The sequence below is a fragment of the Perognathus longimembris genome, chromosome 17, assembly GCF_023159225.1.
Source record: "Perognathus longimembris pacificus isolate PPM17 chromosome 17, ASM2315922v1, whole genome shotgun sequence".
NCBI lineage: Eukaryota > Metazoa > Chordata > Mammalia > Rodentia > Heteromyidae > Perognathus > Perognathus longimembris.
Genome location: NC_063177.1, coordinates 27,564,884 through 27,588,085, shown reverse-complemented (window position 1 = coordinate 27,588,085; position 23,202 = coordinate 27,564,884). Strand labels below are relative to the sequence as shown.

General features: G+C 44.0%; 1 protein-coding gene and 1 long non-coding RNA gene across 3 annotated transcripts in view; both read left to right on the top strand.

The window, feature by feature from the left end:
- Ypel2 (yippee like 2) overlaps positions 1-23,202 on the top strand; it is a 57,315-nt gene that overhangs the window by 25,805 nt on the left and 8,308 nt on the right. The gene's annotated exons all lie outside the window — the stretch shown is intronic.
- On the top strand, positions 6,513-22,984 carry LOC125365218. The gene is made up of 3 exons (XR_007213671.1): positions 6,513-6,526; positions 9,372-9,380; positions 22,432-22,984. It is a non-coding gene; the product is annotated as an uncharacterized LOC125365218 (long non-coding RNA).

The window sequence follows — 23,202 nt, the reverse complement described above, 5'->3', positions numbered from 1 at the left end:
TTCTATTCCTTAGTACCACATAAACAGAAAAGGCCGGAAGTGGCACTGTGGCTCAAGTGGTAGAGTGCTAGCCTTGAGCAAAAGGAAGCCAGGGGCAGTGTCCAGGCCCTGAGTTCAAGTCCCAGGATTGGCAAAAGAAATTATCTGCAGCTAGTAAAATGTTCTTTCTTATATCTTCCATCAAGACAGATTGAACCAATTCAAGGTGGAATCAGCTATAAACTAGGCTGGGCAATTTGTGTGGCATAGCTGATCTAAATAAGACATATTCACTAGACCTTGAGTTTCTAGTATATATGGATGACAGTGGAGGCAGTGGTCAGCATTTGCTTTTTAAACTTTTATAAGTTCTATCATGTTACACTAAGTATGTACAGCACCATGTCTGTGTATATAGCTCTATAATAGATATTAGAATAATGCCTTCAGAAATTTCATGCTTAACCTTTTGTTCACAGGGCATGATGGCAATGCCTGTAAACCCAGCTACTTGGGAGGCAGAGGCTGGCCCAAGACCAGCCCAGACAAACAGGAGACCGTATCTGAAAGAAACTAGAAAAACTAGGGTGTGAACCAGGTGCAGGTGGCTGACTCCTGTAATCCCTAGCTTCTTAGGAGGCTAAGATCTAAGGATTGTGGTTCAAAACCAGCCCGGGTAAGAAAAAGGTCTGTGAGACTTGTCTCCAATTAATCAGGAAACCAGAAGTGAGGCTGTGGATCAAAGTGGTAGAGCACGAGCCCTGAGTGAAAAGGGTCAGAGACAATGCACAGTCCCTGTGTTCAAGTGGTAGAGTGTATAGGCCCTGAATTCAGGTCCCAGAGATAATGGGTTCATTAGTCATCTCTCTTTAAAGCTTCACTTTTTATTGTTCTTACCAGATGTCGCAAGTGTGACAACATTGGCCTACTATTCACTTAATGCACTGCTTGAGGAGATGGTCATGAGGTATTTGAGTCACTAGCATAGTTTGTGTATTCTTAGGATATATGAGTGAATGCCTATTGAGATCTTCATCTGAGAGTCTCAGGCTGGGGGGCCATGGAGTAGCTTTAACCCTCGAAGCGAATTGGAGGTTGATTCTATGTGCATGTGCCCCCCCCCCTTTTTTTTCTGGTTTAGTTTTCACCAAACGATAAACCAATCAAACCTTATGATCTGCCCTGAAAATGAAGTTCTGGGGAATTCTTAAAAGAAAGAGGCGTAGAGTGCTCGGAAGCAACCTGAATATGTGGAACAGGATGAGAGGGGCCTATAAAAAGAGCAGCATGAAGAATGAGGCCATTCTTTTGGATTAGATGTAGAGGAACTGTGAAAATAAAGAAAGAGTAGGACATTAGAAGTTCAACCTTCATTCTCTTGGCATTTTGGTGCTGCTGAAGGCTTGAGCATATAACATGGCCAGCTAGCTGATATTGAGTGTTGCTAGGATGTAGAAGAGCTGCTGAGGAGGACTTGAAAGGAGAACTTGAGTATCCATTGATGTTGCCTGAATATGTTCAGGCATCTGGGGGCATTCAGAAATTACTTGTTGTCCTGCTTGGCAAAGAAATAGAAATATTCTATGTCCTGAGTTCTGCTTCTTCATTGTGAAAAGTTAGTGCTCTACAAATCCTGATGGTGATGCATGCGTGAAATGTCACCACTCTAGCTATGAAAGCATGAGGATTGTGAATTTGAAGCCAGTCAGGGCTACATATATCAAGGGGGTACATAATGATATTCAAACTGAAAAGTAAATAAAAAAAAAAAAGCAAAACAACAAAAACTTAATGTAGGTAGCATTGGTCCCTAGTTTGTTATCCAGGGAGCTTCTGAGGATCAAGTCTGGTGAATCATTTGTTTTGTTTGTTTGTTTCTGCAGACTGCCAGCAGCTGCTTCACAAACCTGCTCAGATGCGATCCTTTCTATGTGGTTGCTTTAAATACCAAGAGGGAATGGTGACTAGAGCAATGAGGCATGTCCTAAAAATTAACTCTGTGGTTCCCAAATGCCTGTGATAAGGGTTTAATCATAGATCCTATTGTACATTAGTGTCTGGGCACTTACGGCACAGGTGATCACAAAAATTGTGTTTGTACTCAAAATCCAAGGAGGGGGTGCGCCCAGTGGGAGGGTAGTGGGTGAGGAGACAGTCTTGCTATGTATGTAGCTCAGGCTGGTCTCTACCTCAGTTAGTCTGGAATTACAGGTGTGTAACACCATGGCCAGCAAGAAGCTTTCTCAACTGGGTGATTGGGGTCTGGAGGAAGACACAAAGACATAGCTGCTGGACTCCAACCCCTGTAGGAGACTTATTCCTCTACATTACTACAGGTTTTGGGGCCTGGCCAGAATCCACAGTCATGCACCAATTGTTTTGTTGAATAATATGTCAAGGCAGGCTTTGGGCTAAGTGCTAGGGATAAAGAGATGGAAGCCAACACAATTTCTGCTCTTCCAGAACAAAGGTTCTTGAGGGGATGCAGGAATGTTGTAGCAGATGAGATTAGGTTTGCTGTCTTAAAGAACTCTAGGGTGGAAAAAAAAATCCTACATTGCTGATATTTATTGAACCTCTACTGTGTGCCAGGAACACTTCCACACTTATTCCATCCCTTATTTTAACAGTGTAGGAATTAAGTGACTTGCCTAAGGCTAAGGTTCCTAGAAGCCAGAGGACAATCCACATATGCTTCTGCCCAGTCCCTCTTCATCACAGCTGGACAGTATAGTCTGGACAGCCCTTTAGCCACTGGCTCTATGTGGTTGGTCTCCCAGTAATGACTGGAATATGCTATTGTGGTTAGACTCAACTTTTCCCCTCCCTCACCCTCTGCTTTCCTTTCTTCCTTTCTTATTTTCCTCCCTTCCTTACTTCCCTCTCCGCCCTTCCCTTCCCCCTTTTTTTTTCTTGCCAGTGCTGGGGCTTGGACTCAGGGCCTGAGCACTGTCCCTGGCTTCTTTTTGCTCAAGGCTAGTACTCTACCTCTTGACCCACAGCTCTACTTCCAGCTTTTTTCTATATATGTGGTGCTGAGGAATCGAACCCAGGGCTTCATGTATAGGAGGCGAGCACCACTAGGCCATATTCCCAGCCCTCCTTCTCCTTTCTTTTCCAACATGAACTATCTGCAGTCCAGCCTGGCTCCACTTGAAATCTGTGCCTCAGCTGGGGTTACAGATATGTCCTGCCATGCCTGACAGATACATTCCTTTTTTTGGGGGGTGGGGGCAGGGGGTGCAGTTCTGGGGCTTGGACTCAAGGCCTGAGGGTCCATGGCTTCTTTTTGCTCTTGAGCCACAGTGCCACTTCTGGCCTTTTCTGTGTATGTGGTGCTGAGGAATCAAACCCAGGGCTTCATGCATGCTAGGCAAGCACTCTACCACTAAGCCACATGACCAGCCCCCCAGCCCCCCCTTTCAAATTAAGTAGTTGTGCAAATGGATTCCACTTCCAAAAGTCATGTTATGAATACAGTGCTTCTTAGTCAGTGGAATTCTTTATGTTCTGAGTATTCTGAGGTCATAGACTCCTGAACTTTAGAGCCAAAGAGGCCTTTGAACTGATTTTTCTATACCTCATTTTGTAGACTAGGAAATCAAGGCCCCTCCAAAAGAACAGCCTTGCATGAAACAGACACTTGTAAATGCCTTGAAGTCGAGGGAGTGAAAGCAAAAAGCCTTATGATTTTGCAAGACTGTTCACCTCTCCTTTTTCATCAACTAAATGAGTGCAGTAGGATTGACTGCCTTTACCTACTGTTTCTGCCACCCCCATCCTCTGAGTCTGACCCAATAGCATCAGATGATCCATGGCCACATGGCTAACAGACACCTGTGTTTCAACCCTGGCTTATTCATTTAGAAAAAAAACCAGTGAAAATTAAGTAACCTATCTGTTTATTAGTAAAACAGGAATGATATCAATATTAGGTATCTGGTAGGACTTTTGTGGGAATTCAATGAAGTAATCAACGTAAAGTAGTTACACTGTTTGATCTGCAGTAAGTGCTGGATTGATGTGAATAACTTGTTATTCTGTGGATATTGACTAAGCAAAACCAAACAGAAAGTGGCACTCAAACATAAGGGTCTTGGTCCCTTTCCTTATTTGCTTGTTTCCTTCCTTTTGAGTCCTAGCTATTTCACTGTAGCCATTCAGTGGCTATAGTCGTCTCCTGAGGCCTCTAATCATTGTGCCTCTTGTTTCTTATAATTCTAAGGGGATCAGCAGGTCTCCAGAGATAAATAGCAGCAGCAGCAGTAGCAGCACCTTCCTGTGTTGCTCTCTGGAGCATTACCTGCAAGCAGCAGTGAGGCCTCCCTAGAATAATTTAAATGGAAAAGTCTTCCCCTGTCAGGTGCTTTAGTGCCTCTGACCCACGAGTCAGTATCCATCTACTGAGAGACTATAGCTGCCCAGGCATAGGGAAGAGGGTTTCCTGGCATGCTGTTGGAATAGTAGCTGAAAATTGCTTCTCAGTTTGTCTCTTTCTGTCTGGGAAGTTTCAGCATAGGGGGGTGGGGTGGGGTTCTTCTGAGAGAGCTGCTTTCTTTATTAAAAAAACAAAACAACCAAAACAAGAATCTCAGATACCTTTGTTCCCAAAGCTTAGCAAAACTAAGAGGAGGGCTTGCCCTGGTGACCCAGAGTGTTACTCTTGAGGTCAGGGCCCTGAAACTCCCCTCCCCTCCCCAGTCTGTGGCTGTTGGCAGGATAGTGACTCAGAGGAGGAGGGGAAGGAGGAGAGGAAGAGAGGAGGAGATGGCTCCACCAGCTGCTGCTAAAAACAACAGCAACATCTAATCAGTCCATAAACTCCCTCCCTTCCAGACCACAGTGATGTCAGGGAAAGAGCAGGTGGTACCTCCCCCCACCCCATACTCTCTCTCTCTCTCTCTCTCTCTCTCTCTCTGTCTCTCTCTCTCTCTCTCTCTCTCTCTCTCTCTCTCTCTCTCTCTCTCTCTCTCTCTCTCTCTCTCTCTCTCTCTCGGGTCTTTAAAGGAACAATTTATGATGCCAAAAGGAAATTATCTTGGGAACCACAGAGCTTCTTTTCCTCCCTTGTGGGAGTGGGCCACCAAGAACATTCACAGTAGCCTGTTTACCACACAGCTGCATGAGAGGACCAACCGAAAAGCAAGTCCTTGATGAAGCAGACAGCACCGCAGGAGGCATGGCTCAAGTGGTAGTGAGCACTTTCACTGAACCAAAGGGGAAAAAAAAAAAAAAGAACTCAGGGAAACCTCTGGCCCCAGGCTCTCTGTCCTCACTGAGCTTGTACCCACTAAGTAGCACCACTGGGCACCAGCCTCTGAAGAAGGGGGTGCGGCACAGCACAGATGTGGATCCTGACTTACAGCTATGTCTGTGGCCCAGCTGAGAACTTAGTATTTCCATATTGCTTGTCATTGGGTGTCCTTTCATAACATGCTCAAATGTACTCAGCTTTTATTCCTGCCACTCCTGCCACTTCAACCCAGCTAGTGGGTAAACCTAACCATAGTTATTCTTTCTGTGTCCTTGGGGTGCATTGTGTGTGTAATCAGGGCCAGGGCCTCTCACCCTGGGGTGATGGCTTTTCTAGTCTGTCTAAAGAAGCTCCTCCACTGTATACCCCCAACAGCCTCTTTCCATGCAGAATATTCCGGTTATCAGGTAGAGCTGTGAGGAGGCCTTTACAGTTTTCTCCAGCCAGTTCACTTAGGAAACCTGGGGAGCGAAAGGAACAGGTGAAACCAGACTTGATGGAGCTTCTGCATGCTTCAAGTTCCCTTGTTTTCCTCTCATCCTCTGCTCAGCAGGGGAAAAAAAAGGAAAGCAAAATATATCTGTGGGGGAGGAAAGCTCCTCCCTGCCTGTCTGCTTTGCTATAAAAACAACAGGCCAGTGAGCCCTGGGCATGGTGGGGGAAGGCACTGGCTAAGTACATAAGGAAGGAGGAAAGCCGATAAGATAAGGTCTGACACATCTAGGTCACCAGGCTGCTGCCAGCCACCTGTGTGACTGGTCACCTTGAAACTCCAGAGGGAGGATGGACTTTTGTTCAGGGCCCAGACTGGATCACTTCCCATTTCTTTATTTATTCAATAAACATTTATTGAGCACTATTAGGCACCATCATGTGCTAGGTGTTTCAGGCTCCTGCCTGTGTCTGACAGGCAACATCTCTGGATCCCAGGCCTGTTAACCAGGGCTAAAAAAAGAAATGACTTCATTTAAAAGCCAGTTGTTCCACTAAACTTGCAGGGCAAGAGCAGCCCCTACCATGGTAGGAGAAAAAGGCTGCTTGGAGTCTTAATTCCTAGTTCTTTGGGCTAGATCCAATTTTCTTTTTTTGCTGTAAAGGCCAGATAGTAAATATTTTAGACATTGCTGGATATATAGTCTCCTGACAAAACTTCTGCAGAGAATGTTCAAACAAACAATTATGGCTGTATTCCAGTGAAATTTTCTTTACAAAATAGGTGAGAGGCCTAGTTTGGCCTTGGGCTTGTTTGTTAATTCCTAGGTTGGCTGATTGAATTGACTGTTAATGAAGTGGGTGCTGGAGAAATGGGTTTATGTGATTTCCAGAGGCATCTCCACTGGACTTGGTGGCTGCATTTGGTATGGGTAGTGGAGTGGCTAAGGCACTGTACTAATGGACAGGTTATAATTGATGACCCGCTGATGTCAAATTAGCTGCATAGAGAATTCATGCCACCATCCAGACTCCATTCAACCTCAGCAACTTAGTGTCTATGGGTTCCTACTGTAAGTTAGAGTCCACAGTTTTCTGTAATCTCCAATGGGAAAACTGGGTTGGGGGTGGGGTGCAGTCAATGATGCCATCTTCAAAGCCTGGAATGACAGACTGCTTTTGCACTGAGTTTTCAGTGTGTTGTTGGACAAGTCACATGTCATTTGACATATTGAGACATTAGGGCTACTGAGATAGGCCACAATACACTCCTTGTTGGTGGCTTATGATTGAGCATGAAAGGCAAATGGATGGGTTATTATTAAATGTGGGTACACAGATGATCAGGATAATGTGAGGGCAAAGAACAGAAGGTAAACTCACTAAGTAGATGGCTCAGAGCAGAGACAGAGCTCAAGCTCAGGGAATCACGGTGTGCCAGGTTTAGGGGACCAAGAAGCCAATGGGGTGCAAGAGGCCAGTAAGAGTGGATCATACAGGGCATAGAAGGTACAGCTAAGGAGTTTAGACTCATCCTGTGAGGTGTAGGAACTAGAGGTGATTTAAGCCAAGGAGTGATAGGATTTGATTGAGATTGGATGAGACTATTGTAGCATGGCCTCTTTTGGAAAATCAGCTGTCTGGCTTCTATAAACTATATATCCTGGAGCTTCATGTGAATAGCAATGTTGATACTGTACCACAATGAATAAGCATTGATAATGTGCCAATGCTGTTTATAATTAATTAGTAATCAGGCTTGGTCTGTCCCTGGTGATGCCTCCAGCTCAGCAGCGAGCAGGTAAATCATTGGTAAACAATGAATAGCCAGAACTCTGAGAGGTGGCCTGTATAAGCTCCCTGAAGTCTGGACACTGTCTTGCTTGACTTCCCTGGCTTAATTCACTGAGGCTTTTGTTGAAAGCTGGTAATTGCAGCTCCACTACTATTTTGAAGGATGAACTGAGTTAAAGAATTTAGATGGAAAAAAAAGGAATTCAGATGGTTTTTGGTGTAGCCATGAGGTTTGGAACAGGGAACAATAGGGAATCTAATAGGGAAATTACTGTGATATAGTCTTCATGTTGTTTAGAGCCTGAAAAGTAGTCAAAATTGGATCAGAAAACAGATTCCTGGGCTCCCAAGTCTTATCAGAATATTAGCGTTACCTGAAATAACAAGGCAGCTCTCCCCAAAGACTCTTACCTGGCAGATTTGATTGTGATAGGTCAAGTCACCTAGGACTCAGGATCCTACAGGTACAGCGCTAGCAATTCAGTAGTGAGCAACCGCCTGTCTTTCAGGCTTGTTTAACCCTAGCCCAGCTCTGCTAGGGCTTTTTGTATTTTTTTTCCATTTTATTATTATTATTATTATTATTATTATTATTATTATTATTTTGCCAGTCCTGGGGCTTGAACTCAGGGCCTAAAACAAAACAAAACAAAACCCCAAAAACAAAAACACCATCCAGTACTTAAGTCTCTCCTTCATTTTTATTTTGTAACACTTTGTAAAATTCTAAATCTTGATGAATGAAAAATTCTTCCTACCTTATATTTGTCAGTATAGAAACAAATGTAAAAAGTCATATAATCAGAAAAACTAGATGATTAATTTTTAAATTATCCTGAATTTCAGCAACGTAGTTCATATCTACTTTTTTTTTTGTCAGTTGTGGGGCTTGGAACTCTGGGCCTGGGTGCGGTCCCTGAGCTCTTCAATTCAAGGCTAGCTTTCTACCACTGGAGCCACAGTGTGACTTCTAGTTTTCTGGTGGTTAATTGGAGATAAGAGTCTCACATACTTTCCTGCCCAGGCTGGCTTTGAACTGCAATCCTCAGATCTCAGCCTCCTGAGTAGCTAAGATTACAGGCATGATCCACCAGTGCCTGGCTGTTTTTTTCTTTTGCCAGTCCTAGGGTTTGGGACTCAGGTCCTGGGCTCTGTCCCTGGCTTCTTTCTGCTCAAGGTTAGCACTCTACCACTTGAGCCACAGTGCCACTTCTGGCTTTTTCTATTAATGTGGTGCTGAGGAATTGAACACAGGGCTTCATGCATGCTAGGCAAGCACTCTACCCACTAGGCCATATTCCCAGCCCCTAAATTTTTTTTATAAAGAAAGTGTCTTCCTCTGTTGCCTAGGCTATCTTGAAACTGGAATTATCTTCCTGTCTCTACCTCCTGAGTGCTGGGATTATAAGTGTTATAAGTGTACATTACCATGCCTGGCTGGAGATATTTTTAACTACTCCTACCTATCCTGTTGTGATATAACTAATACTAATAACTGGGAGTCACTACTGTAGGGCCTGTGTTTTCAGTCCTTGGCAGATACCTATTGTAGGCACCATTGTTCCCATGGTCGATTCCACCGGCCAGCCCTATTCAGGGTAACTTGCTGGAGGCTCAGAGCATGGTTTTGAATGACATCTACTTAAAAGTAGAAACAGCTCTTTGGAGCCTTATCCCTACCTATACTGATGAAAACAGTCATCATGGGCCACTTTTTTTGGTGATGGTACTAGGGTTTCAACAAGTGCCTTACACTTGGTAGGCAGCAGATGCTGTGCCATTTGAGCCATGCCTCCATTCCTGAACCACATATTTTTCCTTATGACAATCCAGAGAGCAATATACCTCTGTTGCCCCCATTTTCAGATGTGGAAAGTAAGGTTTAGATAGACTGAGTTGACCAAAACATTAGATACAAAATGTCAAAGCTAGGGATTGCAGATGTGACCGCAATATCTACCTCTTATACAGCCTAAATCTTGGCCCAGAATTAGCCAAGCAACTCAGCATAGTGCTTTCTCTTGGTCCTTCCCCTGAAATCTGGGAACCCCCTCTTCTTGGGATTTAGACCAAACATGACAGCCAAGTTTGCTTCTGCTCTGTCTGGGGGGGGGGGGGGGAGGAGAGGCTGGCATTCTGGCACCTAGAGCCATGACAGGAGGGATAGAGGATAGAGCAGGGTGAACCTCAGTAGGGGCAGAGTTATCCTTTCTTAAACTGTTTGTTGATTAACTCCCTTCTCTCTCTCGAAACCAGACTAGAAGAGGAACTTGGGAGTCAGCAGGGCTCAGAAGCTCTTATTTGTGGTCCAACTGGGTCAGAGAGTGACCCTGTGCAATGGCTTTTTTTTTTTTAAATCAGAGGCCTGTGGAGCAGAGTTCCCTGTCACTGGGGAAGAGTGAAAGAGGAGGATTCCAGCCCCTAGCCAAAGGTGGGGGTGGGGTGGGGGGGTGCACTCCAGTGAAGAGCTGGCCTATCTATTCAGTTCTTTCCTACCCTGTCCTCTGGCTCCTCTGGAGCTGGTGTTAAGTTGCCTCAAATACCCGGTCTCTTATTTCACATCCTCAGGCAGTGAACCTACAGCAGCCAAGGTGCCCTTTCAGCTTAGCTTTCCCACTGGCTGCTCACTGGCACCTAAATCTCTAAGAGGAGAGGAGAGGGAGGGACCGTGGAGAAGTGGTCACCCTTTTGTAAGCCTGTGGGCCCTGCAGATCCCCTGGGTGGTGTTGGGCGGGGCAGGTCTGGGTGGTGGCTAACTGCCTGGCCCCAGGCCTTTACTGGCAAAGGGAACTTGGTGTGGCTGGCATCCAGTTGTACACATATGCTTAGGCTTTTTACCTTAAGGTGGAAATTGAAGGTTGAAAGTTTGTGAGCATCAAGGGACAAGGAAACTCTGTTCCATGTGTGGGCCAGGAGAATGTAGGGGCTGCTTGAGCCAGGCTCTGTTTCTGAATAAGCTATTTTGGCTGTGCCATATGCCTGGTCCAAACCTTTCCGAGATGTCTCATTTCTTGGGCTGGATTGAGCTGAGACATGACTGCTACTGAGACAGGAGAGGGCGAGAAACTAGTGGACAAAATGTTCCTGTGTTTGAATGGGCCAGCCACAGTACATACAGGATGCTGGGTCCTTGGGAATTCAGATGAAACTTCTCCCTGTTCTTTAGCAATTCCATAAATTGAGTAATAAATGAGGTTACTGCCCAGCTGAACTGGTTTTAATTTACCTTTCTCTGAGGCGCTAGACATATGAAATTAAGACAGGAGGAACAGGGAAGATTGTACAAGGATCCCTTTGCCTGTCTTGCTTCTTTGGGGGAGGGGCTTTGTATTCCGGGGGCAGACTCTTATCTCTTCCCTGGCACTTGCAAGCAAAGTAAATACCTAGGGTTTAGTTCTGGGGATTGTCAAGGTATGTACAGTTAGTTGATATTCCAGACAGCCACAGGTCATTTCGCTAAGGAGTGATCCCCACCCATGGCTTTCTTTCAATGATAACCTTGTCTGTCAGAGTGACAGAACCTCTCTCTATATATGTAAGTTGATCTTGAGTATCCAGAGACTGTTTAAAAATGTGTACAGAAAGGTAGCCACTAAATGTTTGTGTTGGAATAACCCTGTCCTCAACATTCTCCCAGGAGCCCTAGCCTAGGGAAGATGATTAAAAATAGATCTGAGTAGTACTTCCTGCTTGGCAGATGGCTGATAGCAAATGCTGGGGCTTGTGGCTGACCTTTCCTTTCTGAAATCTGCTCTGTGTTTCCATGATGCTAATTGAGTCCCTCTCTAGACCTAATCAAAGACTCTTTAGCTGGCTGCAAAATACCATGGCTTGCAATCCTGGCTGGGCTTAGCTCGTGGAGCAACATGAAAGTGATGGAATTTTCATGGAAACACCCACTGCTTGGTCCAACTGGCTGGTCCTTGTTTAAAAATGAACAAGTTCTACTTTCAGATTTACTGCCCTTCTGTTAAGGATCCCACACGCTCTCAATCCCATCAGTAAGGGAAGGTTAGTGGCTAGTGCCCCATGTTTAGATGTATACACAGTAGACAGTGCTCAGGGAATGAAGTATGCAGATGGCTGAAAGGGCTGGAGTGATTTGAGATCTGGATTATAGGAGTGACCGTAGTCCCATCTGCTGTCTGCCCTTCCTCACTTGAAAAATGCAGATAATACTACCTGCCTATCCCCCTGGTTTATTGACAGAATTAAGAGGAAAGATGGTCTATAATACCCCAGGTCATCAAGCTATAGAAAATGTAAGATTCTGTAATCCCTGTTCTTGGGAGACCAAGACAACAAGAGTAGATAAATATTAATGTTTTAAACATCCATTTGGACCACTTTGATTTACTAAAATACTATTCTCACATAAGGATGAGGTGGGAATAGAGGAGTTCGTATTGGCAATACATAGACTCTTCCATCTCTCAAGATAGGTTATCTGGGCTGGTCTTCTTCAACCTTAACTTTCTTTCCAAGGAAAGCATTCTGCTAGAACCAGCCTATACACGGTGCTCCTAGCCTCTCCAGCCCCACCCATCTTCTCCAGACTCCAATTTCCCTAACTTATTGTGATCATATTGTCCTATTCCTGGCATATTTTTAATCCTGTCTTCTGGTTTTCATGGACATCTCTCTGAGCAGAGATAACAAGCTATGTCCTCAATGGTGCCGACCAGGTTTCGGGTTTGACAGCTGTACAGTAAATAGTTGTTGCTTTCTAATTCATTGAGGCACAGTATTTGTTTATCTAACCACACCGTAAGATTCTGAGACATTCTCTTACCATTATCTGTTTAGATTTTTCTGCCTTATTCTTTACTGTCATAGATTGCAGTAGGTTGACAACACTTTGTGTGTGTCTTTGTCCAGGAAATAGTTTTCTAGTTCTCAATATTTCACAATGACAGTGTTTTTGTGTTAGCCGAGGAAGGTTGAACACCAGAAATGTAGAAGGGATTTAAGTTTCTACATCTTGACCATAAGAATCTTGAATCATCAGATAGAATAGAAGAGTTGATGAATAGAGAAGACCTATTTTTTTAACTATACATAAACAGTAAGTCTAACTGAGTCAAATGTTCATTTAGTGCACAAGGCGGCTGTTCTCTTGGGGACATGGACTCCTAGAATGTTCCCTTTCCTTTGGAAGAGGCGTTGCTCAACCCCTTCATTTCACAGATGATGCAATTGCAATTCAGGGCATCAGGGTTCTGTCCAAGGACATCCTCCTAGTTAGAGGCAAGTTACCCAGCCTCACCTGGCAGGGTGGTAGTAGACAGGCTGGTTATTCTGACCCAATATTGTTCCATTTCTAGAGGAAGTACCAGCTATCACCAGTGCCCAGTCTTTGTGACATGCTCCTTGCTCTTTCCTCTAAGGCTCTTTGGCTGTGATTTCTCTATGATCCTCTTAAGTAATATTTCTTCCTCCATAATTCATTACTGCATAGTCTATAAATCCAGTCCCTGCGGGTGTGTGAATACACAGGTTGCTAGTGGAAATATTCTAATACACTTCAAGCTTTGACAACTGCCATAATGGTAGAGAACATGTTAACCAACCTCCTTTAGTTGGTAAAACTAACTTGCAGCCTAATGAGTCATCCTAATAAGGTTACGTGCTTTGAGCATCTCCAGGAGAACAAAAGGCTGAGAGCATGATCAAAGAGATGTAAGCCATACCACCCGTGGAAAATTGGAAGAGACTAGTAAAAAAAAAAGGATATTGCCACCCCCCCCTTTTTTTTTTACTGCCGAGGAAGCTGATCTGAGGTGTGACATCACTAAGCACAGGACAGAGAAAGGACCAGTTGAATCCAGTTCATCCAATTGCAGTAATTAGTTGCCTAATGATGGTGATTTAGTCACAGTAATGTATCACTAGAAGATTCTTTTTTTTGGGGGGGGGGGGGCAGTCCTGGGGCTTAGACTCAGGGCCTAAGCACTGTCCCTGGCTTCTTTTTGCTCAAGGCTAGTACTCTGCCACTTGAGCCACAGCGCAGCTTCTGGCCATTTTCTGCATATGTGGTGCTGGGGAATTGAACCCAGGGCCTCATGTATACAAGACAAGCACTCTTGCCACTGGGCCATATCCCCAGCCCTAGAAGATTCTTCATTGTGCAAACATCATAGTGGTACTACTAGATGATGGAATTTAATGGGATCATTCTGTATATAATTCTTAAGTGTCTTAACTGGCAGGTATTTAGCCTTTCTAAAGGAAACTTGTGGGCAAGAGGGTATTAGTCTGTAACTTAGAGTTCTGGCATCAAAGGATCTAAAGGTAGAAGCTATCAGATGACAGAACTCAGCTCATATAAGGAGTAGCAATGCAGGCAAAAGCTATGCTCAGGTAAGTGGTTGGTCTAAGCTAGGGTCCTTCACCCTTCATGGTCATGAATCTATAAAATTCAAACAAGAATCAAGATGAAGTCATGCTCTGTTTTGAGGTCATCCTTGCTAGCCAGACCTCAACTCACTGAATGAGATTTCAGTGGACTGTGATTACATTTCTCTCTACAGCTCCAAGCAGACTTCTAATCATTCTTTGCCAGATGCCAAAGAAAGAAGCAATTTAAGGAGCTTTTTAGCTGAAAGGTCTCAGCCTTGAATTATTTTTTCCCAAGGGTTGTGAAATAATCATTTATTCATTTGGTAGTGACCAAACTCTGCTGAACATAATTTTTAGTGAGCTATTTACTTGTTAAACCATAATTCAGATTCATTAATTTCCATTGAAGCATATCATCCTCAAATCTTTAACTGTCTGGTATCATCCTTGAAGGTAAACCTATTTGAGCAAGAGAATGAAATTTAGACAGTTGCTAAGTAAATAGGGAGTTTGGTTAGCCTACAATATTTTCATCAGTTCTGACAGATTGATCCTTTCTTCTTAGTTAGAAAGGCAGGTCTTCCAAAGGAATACCATCTAGAAAAATCTTGGTGTTTGAAGTCAAAGCCTTAGGCTTAGGTCTTGAACTTAGAAGTTGTATAAACTTGGAAGTTTCTCTTATAGCTCTGTGCTTCACTTCTCTGTTGTTTGGAGGTGAAGTCAATGTATGTGAAAATGTTTTTTTTTATTTTCTTTATTTTGTGTGAAAATGTTTTGTACATCCCTATCTTTGTTTTTTGTCTATTCTGTTAAGCTTCTCTTCTTTCTAGGAAGTTACTTGGATTATTCCCTTGTTATCCATCTTTAATCATCCCTAGGCTTTGGAATCATATGGCTAGCATTTCTGTTAACTACTGGCTGTGTGATTCCAGGTATGTTTCTTAGCCGATGATGATGATGATGATGATGATGATGATGATGATGATGATGATGATGATGTGTGTGTGTACAGTACTAAGGTTTGAACTCGACCTGGACACTGCTCCTTAATTTTCCTTGCTCAAGGCTGGAACTCTACCCCTTGAGCCACACCTCTACTTCTGGTATTTTGCTCTTTAGTTGAAGATGAAAGTCTCACAGATTTGTTTTCCTGGGCTGGCTTGGAACTGGGATCTTCAGATCTCAGCTTATTCAGAGTAGGATTACAGGCTCGAGCCACCAGCACTTGCCTTTTTATGTCTATATTGAACTATAGTTTGAATTTTGCCTGGCACTAAGTAAGCACCATAGGAATGTCAGCTATTACAGTTATAATTTCAGGTTTTTTAAACCAGTCATGGGGCTTGAGCTCAGGGTCTTGGAGCTGTCCCTGAACTTTTCTGCTCAAGGCTAGAACCTCTACCACTTTGAGGCACAGTTCCACTTTTGGTTTTCTGGTTAAATGGAGAAAAAGTCTCATTCCTGATAGAGTTGGCTTTGAATAGCCATCCTCAGATCTCAGCCTCCTGAATAGGTAGCATTACAGGTGTGAGCCACCAGCCCAGATTCAGTTTTCAATCATATTGAGTATCCTTAATCTCATCTATTAAGTCTCCACTTACTAGAAAATATTTATTTATAGTAACCACTAATGTGGCGTGTGGTTCCAGTCTTGAAAGGTGGCTTTCTCTGGTCTTTCTGCTTAGGTTGGTTGTAAGGAAGGACTTACTGTGGTTCTTAGTCCACTGGCTCCTTTGACAGTTTGTATTATAAAGACCTTTTCCTTTGTCAGTGTCCCATTGGTTTCTGGAACAGGAGTATAGTACAGACTGAACTATACATCATCAGAAAGTTGGTGTTTGCACTTCCTAGACATAGTTGTTTGCATGATCTTTTTAAACAATAGCAACTCAATTGTTGGCAAGGTCCTGATGGTTTGGGGAGAATTTTGAGCTCCTCTTAATGTGTTAGTTGCATATCTGAACTACAAAGGGCCCAGATAGTAATGGCTGGCTGCAATTACATCCTGATTCCACAACACCAGTTTGTAACTCTGAAGCCAAGCCTCCTTGAACTGACGGAGTGAGTGACATGGCAGCCTTTGTTCTGTAAGGGTTGGGGAGATATCTGGCTGTAGGCATCCTCCATTCTTTATCCTACTGAAGAATGTGTGTGTTCCAAGCCTTGCATTGGAGAGGGAGGAGATAATGCAGAATGTTGAGCTGGCAGCATCTGTTTTCCCACTGGCTGCATGTTTACATTGGCATCTGCCATCCTAACTCACTGCCACACACTTGAGACTTATCCTGCTTTCAGTTCAACAGAGAACAAGTCCATCTGTGGCCCTCAAGAGAGCTAGGAGAAGAGCCCATGGGGTCTGGAACTTGAGGGGGACTAGACATGTCCCTTGACATGAGCCACACAGTTCCCATTCGAAATCATGAAAACAGTGTGGATGGGAAGGGAAACGTTTATGAAACACTTGTAATGAGTGAGGGACTTAATCACAGCATCCCTCAAGAATATGCCATTATGGAATAAGCAGTGTTTCCCCTTATGTATGTGGGACCCTGAAGCCCAGGGTAACACAGCTAGTTAAGGACTGGGGCCAAAGCCTTGCAGGCTCCAGAGCTTGCATCCTCTGCACTGAAACAAACAGACATTGTATCACAAGGAAGTGGGGCCTAGCAGGAAGGAGCATCCTTTGTCCCTAGACCTTGAGAATACACAGGTCATGTAGGCTGACAGAAAAAGGAACTGGAAAGAAAAGTCTGCTCCTTAAGTGGTTTAGGTTCCAGAGATCCCCATTCCAATAATAAAATGTGGTTGCCAGGTCTTCACTACCTTTTGTTTTTACAGTTTCAGGGATCATGAATGCTACCATGCCCTTGCAGTTTATGACTCCAGACAGCAGATATTTCCTCCTTTAGAAGCCAGTCCCTTCCCTGTCCCTCAGATCACCTGTGATCTGCCATCTCCCAAATAGATGGAAGGAGGGGCTGAGAGCAAACCATCCTTCTGCTACTAGCCCACTCCTCAGCTCCAAGGGGCTAGATAAGTGGAAGCTTTTGGTTAAGTCCCAAGCACATGCAATGACCTTGTTTTATCCCAGTTTTTCTGGTGACCTATGTCCCAGTGTGGAAGTCACAGCCAAGAAATTCTTCCTTTGTAATTAACCCAAGTCTCGGATTTCCAGCTAAGTCCATTTCCTCTTGTTCTTATTTTAGAGAAAATGGAAGAAATCCCTTTTAATTTTCTTTCCTCTCAGCTACACATTCAGTTTCTTTAAATTGCATTCCTGTTCTAATTCTGGAAGGCAACACTGTTCTTTATTATCACTTTCTCACTTTCTCCATATGCTTCCTCCAGGCTGGAAACCCGACCAGGATCCCTGTGGTTTTGCTCATGTTTTCACCTTTGCCCCTAGAAAACCTCATAGGTTAACCATAGTCAGAGAACATTTCTACTTTGCACCGAGCTGAACTGTTCTCTACTACCACCACCATAGTTTTTTTTGTTGGCACAGGGGATTGAACTCAGGGCCTCACACTTGCTAGACAGACACTTGAACCACACTCCCAGACACTAGCCTGGGCTGTGAAGCTCCTATTTGTGCTTCCGTGTGGTTCGGGGTGGCAGGTACATGCTACTATACCTAGCTACTAATTAGTTGAAATGGGGTCTCATACTCTTCACCTAAGCCGATCTCAAACTATGATTCCTCAGTCTACCACCTTCCAAATAGCTAGGGTCATAATTTGAGCTGTTGGCCCAGAAACTTCTTAACATTCATGCCATTCTAAGGGGTTGTTTGTTTAACATAAAAATCTCACTCTATAACCTAGGCTGGCTAATTCACCATCTTCCCACTTCAGCCTGGATCCTCCCAGCTCAGTCTCCCAAGTGCTGGGATTATAGATGTGTGCCAGCACACTTGGGCCCCCATCACAAGTTCTAACAACAAATGTATAGTCATGATGTATATGAAGCACTTCTATTCACAGTTATTTAATTTTTTAAAACAAAAATACTGGTGTAGGAGCACTATTTCAGTGTGCCTATTTAAAGATTGGAAATTGAGGCCCAGAAAAGCTAATGGGCTTGCTCAGCTCACAAGTATGAGCAATTATCTGCTAATATATGGCAAAGCAAGGAGTCAGATCCCTGGCAATGGGACACGTTGAAGCCCTTGCAGTTAATCCCGTACCTTGGAATGGTTGAGTGGAGGAGCAAGCGCCAAGTGCTTTTCCAGGGAAGCTGGAAAGAGTCCCAGAAAGCTTGGGTCTTCTTCCCTTCATTTTTACAAAGATACCAAATTGTAAAGAGAAGTTTTCCAGGAGCCAAAAGATCATGTCTGTAATATAATGCCTATTCAGGAGGTCGAGGTCTGAGGATCATGGTTTGAAGCCAGCCCAGGAAGACAAATCCTAGAGGCTTTACCTTTTGTCATAATAGGACCAAAAGGAGATCACTGAAGAAACAAATATTAGAATAAGAGCCAGTTTTTTGATATCTTTCCTAAGCTCCTAGAAATGCCTAAGGGGAAGATAGGAACATTTTGACTTGCACTTCATTTACCTTGTTTTACTCACTATTCCTAACAGAATCATCATGATTGTCATTTACAGATGAAAAAGATGTGGGGGCTGAGAGAGGTTGAATAATTTCCAAGATCAAGTAAGTTGAAGGCAAAAAGTCTTCTGATGCCAAGATTAGATCCTCATACCTCCATACATCTGTAGGGGTCATTTAGCTCCCAGATGTCACAGCTGCTTAGACAGGTAGGCACCACTCATCTCTGTGCACTTCCAGCTCCCATGCCCAGCTGATCAGGATAAGCCCTCCCAGAGATCACCAGGGGCCTGCACTGAGAGACCCACAGGCCTCCTGGGCCCTTCATGCTATTGAGTCTACTCAGGTGATTAGGACTACAAGCTGGTGCCTTGCATCTGTCTCCATGGTAGAAGGAATCCATGTATTTTCTCTGTTACTTCTGCTTACCCAAAATACTCAGTTCTCTGTGATTCTCCCCCTTTAAAAAGTTATTGCCTTCCAGACTTTCAAAGGGGCCAGAAACCAGTGGTTTTGGCTACTAAACAGGAAACTCAAAGCCCTTTCCGCTCCTTTGAGCTGGCTGGAAGGGCTGGGCCTAGAACTATTACTTTACTTTAAAGGACAGAAGAAAAGTTTTATGTGGTTTATTAAAAAAAAAAAAAAACAACCAGCAAAACAAAAACCTTTCCTGGAGGCCTGCACACCAGCCTTCGTTGATACACAACATGGAAAAGAACTGCCTTGTTGCCTGGCAGTAATGACAGCAAACAAATGTGTCTGACAGTCTGTTTGGCATCTCCTGGTCTCCAATTCTGTTTGCTTCATTTTAATTGCTTCCTTAACTTCCTTTCAGTCTCCCCACCTTCGGTACCACCCTTACTCAAGGGAGTACCAGGCTGTGCCAGGTTGTGCTAGGCTGGGCCAGGCCCCCACAGGATACAGCAACCCAGCCGGAGCTATTCTTGTCTGTGTCTACTTGCAAGATGCCTGTTATTCTCAGTGGCTGTTTTCTCCATCATGGATGTGGACTTGGCAGGGGCCCAAGAGTAGAAGCCTGGTAGAAAAGCTTCCAGAGTTCTGCCTCAGGAAGTTCTGCCTCAGCTGGTCTGAGTTCCAAGCTGAAGAAACTGAGGTTGAAGGAGACACTGCCTCTCAGGATATCTGGGGAGGTGTTGCCACCATGATAGCCTTGCTTGGGCCCAGCATCTATTGTAGAGTGTGGGCCTTTGCCAAGATTTTCACACAGACCAAGCCTGCCTGTGAAACCACCTCTGGGCCCGACCAGATTCTCTTCTCTGTCATGTGCCTTCTCCTCACTCCTGGCTCTCTGTAGGACTTCTGACTTGTGTCAGGCTAGATCAAACTGGAAAGCAAACTGGAACCTCCAGATCAATGGCCTGTTAACAAACATTTAACTATAGGCTCTAATATACATGTATTTCCTTATAGACTATATACATGCACTGCTATGTAATGTGAATATCATAGACATAGGAAGGGAGAAAAATAATTTTTAATCTTTTTTTGTGTGTGCTTGGCTTGGGGCTTGAAGTCAGGGCCTGTGGGCTGACCCTGAACTGTTTTTTGGCTCAAGGCTAGCACCATTTGGCCCACACAGTTCCACTTCTGAATTTTTAGTGGTCCCACAGACTTTCTTACCTGGGCTGGCTTTGAACAGTGATCCTCAGATCTCAGCCTCTTAAGTAGCTAGGATTACAGTCATGAGACACCTGGCTTTACTCTTAACTTATTGAAGGAGGATAGGTGATTGAATGTCTTCTTTGTTGCATAAGCAATGATTTCATATGATCATATTAAACCATAATAATAAAAATGTTGCCAAATGCCAGTTTGCTCAATAGAATAAGCTTCAGGATGTAGCTAAAACTCTTTAGGGCACTTTGTTTATTCTTAAAATTGAGATTGGTTCTGCAGTTGTGGAGGCTTATTGATAGCTGGGCGTGATGGTATATTCCTGTAATGCTCAGGATTTCAGGGCAGTTGAGGCAGGAAGATGGCAGACCTGAGCTACTTACTGAGATCCTGTCAAAAAACGAATAACAAAAAGTTCTTGGCTTCTTTAAAAAAAAGTCAGATCAGCCCTATTATTGGCACCATAGAGCCCTTTTCCATATGCTTTTAGCAAAGAGGACAGATTTCCATTGTTACCCCATGCAGTATGAGCCGTCCTCTGTTCACCTTTGGTACTGCCCTCCAGGGGGGTGCTCTAATGATGTTAAGCCATACTGTTACTGGTTATTTTGAAATAAGGTCTCACTTTTGCCTGGGCATCTACCTAGACTACAATCATCCTATTTTAAGCTTCCAGATGTAGCTGAGATGATAGATGCATGCCACTGCCCCCAGTTTCTTCTATTGAGATGGAGCTTCGACTTTTTTTTTTTTGCCCCAGCTCCTGAATAGCTAGGATTGTGTGTGTGAACTACTTTGCCTTGAAGAAACTTAACTTTTTAGATAAAAATGGGTACAGTATCTAGTATTTTTTCTCTAGCCCAGAGGGTTGTTTAGCAAACCTTCTGAGGAGACTGGAAAGTGTTACTACCTTGTCTCTCCTTGCATTCCTAACCATTGATAATCCAGAGGGTGCTTATTGTTGTAGGATTTGTTTTCCCATAGTTCTGAACTTGAAGGTCTTGGCAAATGTTTCTTAGGGAATGACACAGCTGATTATTCCTCCTTTAGAGCCACGGGGTTGGAAGGGTCCAGAGCATACTGAAAATAACTGAAATATGGTATGTCCACAGAAAGGAATGCTACTTCACAATAAGAGGAAATGAACCACTGAATTATAGCCCAACATGGATGAGTACTAAAAGAAGCTAGATTAAAACCTCTCACATTATATACGATTTTACGTACCAAAAAATCCCAGGACTAAGATGAGGGACAGAAAGCAGGGGTTGCTCATGGGTCCACTTGAGAATGGGATGGGGAAGAAGGCTGAGTTTGATGGACAAACCAGATCAGTAGCTTTCTATGTCAGTTATATGTCCGTAATGAAAAAGGAAAATAGATATATGGATGGAATAAACATTTAATAAACACCAACTGTGTCATATTCTGGGGGTTCAGGGACAAATTGAAGGCATAGCCTAGGGCTTGTGAGCCTCTGGGGGCTCACAGCCTAGTAAGGGAGAGAGATAAGCAGATGATTTCACTGTTGGATGCTAAGCGAAAAGTAAGACAGAACAGGAGGAGTCTCCATGTGGGTGTTGGTGGTACCTCTTCCTAGGGAAGTCAGAGAGGCTTACAAAGGGGAGCTTATCTGAGGCACCTCCCTGGTAGTGGCAGAGTTGGTGAAAAGCAGTATTGCACGTGGTCTGTTTTGACTAGAGCAAAGGGCCCACTGGGGAAGTAGCAAGAGAACAGGCTGGCAAAAAAATGGGTGTGGCCACATCATACAACTTTTGCTGTCTGGAAGCTCTGAGGCATTTTATGACCCAATGTTGGGCAGTTGTCCAAAACCTGGGCCTGTGTCATTGGGACACTGCCTCCTCCAAGCTCTGAGACAGCTCAGACCTGCTCTGTTGTGTGTGCCTGGGAGATTTCAAGGGCATTTTCCTTGGGATGCTTCAAGGTCCTGAAAAAGAGAGTTTGTTTAGGTCTGGGCAGCAGCTAGAGAATAGCTGCTTCCCTCTTTCTTGCAGCTGCACTTGGGTACAAAAGCACTGGGGTGCATTTCAATGTTGGAAGCAGCCAAAAGTCAGTAGCTCCTAGGGGAGATTTTCTACAAAAAAAAAGAAATCTGCTGTGTGTGTGTTTGTGTGTGTGTGTGTAAATGTGTCAGTACTGGGATTTTTGGCTTAGTACTTGCTAGTCAGGCACTAGAGCCAAACCCCAGCAGCATTTTGTCTTCTGGTGTAGCTTGTAGCACCCACCTCAAAACAACTGTCCTCAGCATAGCCATCTATTAACCAACCACCAGCATTCTTCAGAATCCCTACTTGCTTTTAGCACCGTTTTCTGAGAAGATTAACATGTTCAGGACACATTGCCGTGCCATATTAAAAATGTAGACAGCAGTGTGCAACATGTCAGCCAGCCATCTCAGCGTAACCAGAGGAGGGAACCATGGAGAGTGCCTGGCAAAGGGTTGGCTCTGGTTCACCTGTTCCCTCTACTCTCCAGCCAGGTAGGGGAAACTAGTGAGTAAGTCAGTGGTTTGAATGAGCTTGTGTTTCTGTGAAGTGGAACTCAACTTGATTATACCTAACAAGTTCAACTCCCCTGATCCCGCTTAGGAGGATTTTAACTGTCTCTGTGGCATTTAGGATCTACCAGAAATCTAGATGAGAGTGATTTTTTTTTTGGCTTGGCATTCTCTGCTTCTTTTAATAGGGCTGGACCAAAAGGATAAGCAATGTAGGCACGTCATATCCAGCACAGAGTTCAGATCAAGTGGGACCAGGAAAGGCTAATGGAGAAGTTTATCTCAGATAATGTCAGAAAGGGAGAAGTTCCTAATGGCTTCATGGGGTTTAGTTTTATGTACTTGGACTCAGGGCCATATGCTCTCAATGTTTTGTTCATGGCAGGCATTCTATTGTCTTAGCTATGCCTCTACTTAAAGGGTGGTAGGAATCTCATGGACATTTATGCCAGGCCTTTGAGCTATGTTCTTTACTTCTTAGCCTCCTGACTAGCTAGGATTACAGGTGTCAGCCACTGAAGCCTAGTCCTTTTTAATACAAGTCACACTTTACCTTGAACTCACAGTCTGAGTAATGGAATTACAGGTGTGCACACCTGGCTAGTTTCTTGTTTACCTTTATGCCTCTAGCTCCTCATGTCATCACCTGAGCTGATGAACATAGTTCCAAGTACAGGCTGTTGCTCTGCTTATTCTTCTG